The 6808-nt window shown below is 38.7% G+C and overlaps 1 non-coding gene across 1 annotated transcript; it reads right to left on the minus strand.

The window, feature by feature from the left end:
* Positions 1–456: 456 nt before the first annotated feature.
* Positions 457–563, minus strand: LOC127672214 (U6 spliceosomal RNA). The gene has a single exon (XR_007974872.1). It is a non-coding gene; the product is annotated as a U6 spliceosomal RNA (small nuclear RNA).
* Positions 564–6808: the final 6245 nt, after the last annotated feature.

The raw sequence follows: 6808 nt of genomic DNA on the forward strand, positions 1-6808 counted from the left end.
AGGGGGAAGAAATCTGAAGCATTTTTCATTCGTTTTATATACCTTAAATGATTTTCGTATCACCATTTAAGATTTTATGTCCTCCAACCTTCATAACTTACATTTAACAACCTTAAAACACTTTCTTTTTTTATTTTATTTGATATATATTTTTTTTTACATTTCAAATGATTTCCTCTTTTCTGGTCCCCCACTCCCCGAAAGTCACATAAGCCCCCTTCCCTCCCACTATTCTCCCACCCACCCCTTCCCACTTCCCTGTTCTGGTTTTGCCTTATACTGCTACACTGAGTCTTTCCAGAACCAGGGGCCACTCCTCCATTCTTCTTGTACCTCATTTGATGTGTGGATTATGTTTTGGGTATTCCAGTTTTCCAGGCTAATATCCACTTATTAGTGAGTGCATACCATGATTGATTTTTTGAGACTGGGTTACCTCACTTAGTATGATGTTCAAAAAATATGGAACACTTCACGAATTTGCGTGTCATCCTTGTGCAGGGGCTATGCTAATCTTCTCTGTATCGTTCCAATTTTAGTATATGTGCTGCCAAAGCGAGCACCTTAAAACATTTTCTTAGACCCTCACCCAACACTTTCTTAGATCCTCAAACATTTTCTTAGAAGCTTTCGTATCCTCAGACCTCACCTAAACCTTAAACTTTACCCTTTCTCCTATCCAGTTACTCAACCACGAAACACAGGTGGTTGATTACTGGGAGCAGTCATTGTAAATTGAGTTTCTTTAGGTAAAGGAATAGTAAAAAGTTATTTCTTTGTCTGGTCTAGTCTTCAAATCCTGAGAAGGATAAATTTTACATGAGTAAGCAGGAAGTATTATCAAAATGGCCTATGTGTCAATTAAAATGACAGAGACTAGTCCAAAATCCACTACCTAGATTATTGTCCCAGGTTCTTGTGATCTCCATAGCACAATGGGCAGAGGCAGTCTTTGGCTATCAGGCCCAGAAGATGAGAGGCTTTTTCTGTGAAGAAGGAATATGGGAGAGACCAACCTCGTCTTGTCTTAAGCAATGTGGGACAGTCAATTCTCTGGGTGCTCTGGCCAGGCCCTAGCAGAAGGTGAACCAATGGGGCAGTCTTGCCTAATGGTTAGCATGCCACAGTCCAGGTAGAGTCCTTTGTTGTATTGGAGACCTTATCTTCTTGGAGAGCTTAGGGGTGGGTCACAGCATGAAGACCTGTGTGTAGTTTTCCAGATTCCACATAAGAGCCAGGCATGGCAGCTCAGACCTGTAACCCAGAGCTTGAAGGAATGGGAAAAGAAATGTGTAGATTTACACAGGCAGGCTATCCATCCAGTCTAGCCAAAAAGAGCAGTTTCCAAGTTCATTGAGAGACCTTGTCACAAAGTATAAATGGAGAGCAGTAGAGTAAGCTCAGGTCTCCACAGAGGTGCACAGACACACACTTGCGCACACATACACACATACATGTGCACGAATTCACTCACATAGGCACACACATATATGCACACACACATGTGCATAAATGCACTCACAAAGGCACACACATGTATACACACACGCACACATGCACACATACACACACAGGCACACACAAACATACAAACACATTAATACATATGCACACAAATCTTAATAGATTTAGCTCATTCAGTTCACAGAAAATACCGAAATACCTAATTGGTGATCTGATTTTCATTATCAATTAAGGAAACCAAAATTAATTTTTATATGCACTGAAATAGATATTTAGATAGGCATTTCTGAAGGCTTCAATAAAAATATTAAGGAAATGTACTAACAGATCTTATAAGCTATATTTTTCGAAACAGGCAGTGTTCAGACGTTGTAGCTCATAAGTAGCTTATTTTTATGTGGAATGCTTTATAAAATAATTAATTTATCATCATTCAATCATAATACTCTAAAGTACTGCATAGCCAAGACTGTAAGTTATTTATAAAACAAGAAATGTAGCAGAAGCTATGCTATCTATTTGCTTTTCAAAGCTGCTGAATGGGGGATCTATAAAATCACAGCCTTGCTAGACAAGGTTGAGTCTGACCTTTTCCTGTGCAGGAAACCATAGATGCCATGCTTACTGGTTTAGCCTGTGCATCATTAAACATTTTACAAAAGAAGCTAAGGTGATGATTGACTGCTATCGGAATAACCGCTGCAAGATAAGATTTAGAAAGCATCAACAACAAAAGCCACCCACTGTTTCACTATTACATTGTTTAATGCACAGAAAGGTGGGGGGAGGGGCACTGTAAAACTTTTGTTAGTGAGTTTATTCCATGGTTCTCAATCAGGCTTTCCAGTTTCTTTGAAGAGAATGCAAGTGTCCATCAAACTTATACCTGTAATTTGCAGCTTTCAGGAGGCTGAGGCAGGAGTTGAAGGCTAGCCTGTGCTACATAGTGAGTTCTAGGATAGCCTGGGCTACATAAGATCCTATCTTTAATAATTTTTGTTTGTTTGTTTTTCTGTTTTTTTTTTTTTTGAGACAGGATTTCTCTGTGTGACAGCCCTGACTGTCCTGGAACTTGCTCTGTAGCCCAGAGCCTCCAACTCACAGAGATCTGTCTGCCTCTACCTCCTGAATGATAGGATTAAAGGTATACACCCGACTTAAAATTAGAAAGAAAAAGATTTTCCTACTTCTCTTTTCTCTCCCAAAGACTTGCCATGTGAGCAGAATGTACTGACACAATTGTTTGTCTCAAATATGTAGAGAAAAAGACTTGTTATGATTGGGTTTGGTTTAGGTTTTTTGGGGGTTTTGGTTGTTGTTGTTGTTGTTGTTTGAACATTGATGCTAGCTTTGCTCTCTGGGGATGGCTGTTGCTAGCAGCAAAGATTTCTGACACAGTAAACTAGACCTGAGAGAGAATGACATCCTCTGCAGTACGCTGCTTCATAGTAGCCAATCCCAAATACTCCCCTGCTAGTATGTGCACCCAATGGAAGATAGTCATACAATTTTATCCCTCCCTCTTTGATTAATTATTTTTTTATTCGATATATTCTTTATTTACATTTCAAGTGATTTTCTCTTTCCTGGATCCCCCTTCCCCAAAAGTCCCATAAGCCCTCTTCCCTCCCCCTACTCCCCAATCTACCCCTTCCTACTTCCCTGTCTGGTATTCCCCTACACTGATGCACTGAGCTTTTCCAGGACTGGGGCAACTCCTTCCTTCTTTTTGGGCATCATTTGATATGTGCATTGTGTCTTGGGTATTCCAAGCTTCTAGGCTAATATCCATTTATCAGTGAGTGCATACCATGAGTGTTTTTTTGAGACTGGGTTACCTCACTTAGGGTGATGTTCTCCAGTTCCATCCATTTGTCTAAGAATTTCATTAATTCATTGTTTCTAATGGCTGAATAGAACTCCATTGTGTATATATGCCATATTTTCTGTATCCATTCCTTCGTTGAGGGACATCTGGGTTCTTTCCAGCTTCTGGCTATTATAAATAGGGCTGCTATGAACATAGTGCAGCATGTATCCGTATTACATGCTGGGGAATCCTCTGGGTATATACCCAGGAGTGGTATAGCGGGGTCCTCTGGAAGTATCATGCTCAGTTGTCTGAGGAACCGCCAGACTGACTTCCAGAGTGGTAGTACCAGCTTGCAACCCCACCAGCAGTGGAGAAGGAGTGTTCCTCTTTCTCCACATCCTCACCAGCACCTGTTTTCTCCTGACTTTTTGATCTTAGCTATGCTAACTGGTGTGAGGTGAAATCTCAGAGTTGCTTTGATTTGCATTTCACTGATGACTAAGGATGTTGAACATTTCTTTAGGTGCTTCTCTGCCATTCGATATTCCTCAGGTGAAAATTCTTTGTTTAGCTCTGTACCCCATTTTTAAGGGGGATATTTGGCTCTCTGGAGTCTGCCTTCTTGAATTCTTTGTATATCTTGGATATAAGCCCTCTGTCAGATGTAGTGTTGGTAAAGATCTTTTTCCCAATTTGTTGGTTGCCATTTTGTCCTTTTGACAATGTCCTTTGCCTTACAGAAACTTTGTAGTTTTATGAGGTCCCATTTGTCAATTCTTGATCTTAGAGCATAAGCTATTGGTGTTCTGTTGAGGAAATTTTCCCCTGTGTCCATGTCCTCGAGGGTCTTCCTCAGTTTCTTTTCTTTTAGTTTCAATGTGTCTGGTCTTATGTTGAGGTTCTTGATCCACTTGGATTTGAACTCAATACAAGGAGATAAGAATGGATCAATTTTCATTCTTTTACATTGTGACCTCCATTTGAACCAGCACCATTTGTTGAAGAGGCTATCTTTTTTCTACTGGATGGTTGCAGCTCCTTTATCAAAGATCAAGTGACCATAATTCTGTGGGTTCATTTCTGGATCTTCAATTCTATTCCATTGATCTGCTTGCCTGTCACTGTACAAATACCATGCAATTTTTAACACAATTGCTCTGTAGTACTGCTTGAAGTTGGGGATACCGATTCCCCCAGAAGTTCTTTTACTGTTGAAAACAGTTTTAGCTATCCCGGGTTTTTTGTTATTCCAGATGAATTTGAGAATTGCTTTTTCTAAGTCTATGAAGAATTGAGTTGGGATTTTGATGGGGACTGCATTGAATCTGTAGATTGCTTTTGGCAAGATAGCCATTTTTACTATATTAATCCTGCCAATCTAAGAGCCAGGAAGATTTTTCCATCTTCTGAGGTCTCCTTCAATTTCTTTCTTCAAAGACTTGAAATTCCTGTCATACAAATCTTTCACTTGTTTGGTTAGAGTCACACCAAGATACTTTATATTGTTTGTGGCTATTGTGAAGGGTGTCATTTCCCTAATTTCTTTCACAGCCTGTTTATCCTTTGAGTATAGGAAGGCTACGGATTTGCTTGAGTTAATTTTATAACCAGTCACCTTGCTGAAGTTGTTTATCAGCTGTAGGGGTTCTCTGGTGGAGTTTTTTGGGTCACTTAAGTATACTATCATATCATCTGCAAATAATGATAGTTTGACTACTTCCTTTGCAGTTTGTATCCCTTTGACCTCCTTGTGTTGTCTAATTGCTCTAGCTAGAACTTCAAGTACTATATTTAATAAATATGGAGAGAGAGGGCATCCTTTTCTAGTCCCTGATTTCAGTGGGATTGCTTCAAGTTTCTCTCCATTTAGTTTGATGTTGGCTACTGGTTTACTGTATATTGCTTTTATTATGTTTAGGTATAGGCCTTGAATTCCTGTTCTTTCCAAAACCTTTAACATGAACGGATGCTGAATTTTATCAAATGCATTTTCAGCATCTAATGAAATGACCAAGTGGTTTTTTTCTTTGAGTTTGTTTATGTAGTGGATTACATTGATGGATTTCCATATATTGAACCATCCCTGCATCACTGGGATGAAGCCTACTTGATCGTGGTGAATGTTTTGATATGTTCTTGGATTCAGTTGGCAAGAATTTTATTGAGGATTTTTGCATCAATATTCATAAGGGAAATTAGTCTAAGGTTCTCTTTTTGTTGGATCTTTGTGTGGTTTTGGTATCAACAAAATTATGGCTTCATAGAACGAGTTGGGTAATGTTCCCTCTGTTTCTATTTTGTGGAATAGTTTGAAGAGTATTGGCATTAGGTCTCCTTTGAATGTCTGATAGAATTCTGCACTAAAACCATCTGGTCCTGTGCTTTTTTTTTTTTTTTTTGGTTGGGAGACTGTCAGTGATCACTTCTATTTCTTTAGGGGTTATGGGTCTGTTTAGATGGTCTATCTGATCCTGATTAAATTTTGGTAATTGTATCTGTCTAGGAAATTGTCCATTTCATCCAGATTTTCCAGTTTTCTTGAGTATAGGCTTTTGTAGTAGGATATGATAATTTTTTGGATTTCTTCCATTTCTGTTGTTATATCACCCTTTTCATTTCTGATTTTGTTAATTTGGGTACTGTCTCTGTACCCTCTGGTTAGTCTGGCTAAAGGTTTATCTATCTTGTTGATTCTTTGTATAGTTTTTGTTGCAACTTGGTTGATTTCAGCGAGTTTCATGATTTCCTGCCTTCTACTCCTCTTGGGTGTATTAGCTTCTTTTTGTTCTAAAGCTTTCAGGTGTTCTGTTAATCTACTAGTGTATGCTCTCTCCAGCTTCTTTTTGTAGGCAATCAGAGCTATGAGTTTTCCTCTTAGCACTGCTTTCATTGTGTCCCATAAATTTGGGTATGTTGTGCCTTCATTTTCATTAAGTTCTAAAAAGTCTTTGATTTCTTTCCTTATTTCTTCCTTGACCAAGTTATCATTGAGTAGAGAATTGTTAAGCTTCCATGTGTATGTGGGCTTTCTGTTGCTATTGAAGTCCACCCTTATTCCACAGTGATCTGATAGGAGGCATGGAATTAGTTCGATCGTCTTATATCTGTTGAGATCTGTTTTGTGACCAATTATATGGTCAATTTTGGAGAAGGTACCATGCGGTACTGAGAAGAAGGTATATCTTTTTTATTTAGGATGAAATGTTCTATAGATATGTATTAAGTCCATTTGGTCCAAAACTTCTGTTAGTTTCACTGTGACTCTGTTTAGTTTGAGTTTCCTGATCTGTCCATTGGAGAGAGTGGGGTGTTTAAGTCCCCCACAATTATTGTGTGGGGTGCAATGTATGCTTTAAGCTTTAGTAAGGTTTCCATTACAAATGCAGGTGCCCTTGTATTTGGGGCATAGATGTTCAAAATTGAGAGTTCTTCCTAGTAGATTTTTCCTTTGATGAGTATAAAGTGGCCTTCTGTATCTTTTTTGATGGCTTTTGGTTGAAAGTCTATTTTATCTGATATTAGAATGGCTAC

This window comes from Apodemus sylvaticus, chromosome 21 (assembly GCF_947179515.1).
Source record: "Apodemus sylvaticus chromosome 21, mApoSyl1.1, whole genome shotgun sequence".
NCBI classification, from domain to species: Eukaryota; Metazoa; Chordata; class Mammalia; order Rodentia; family Muridae; genus Apodemus; species Apodemus sylvaticus.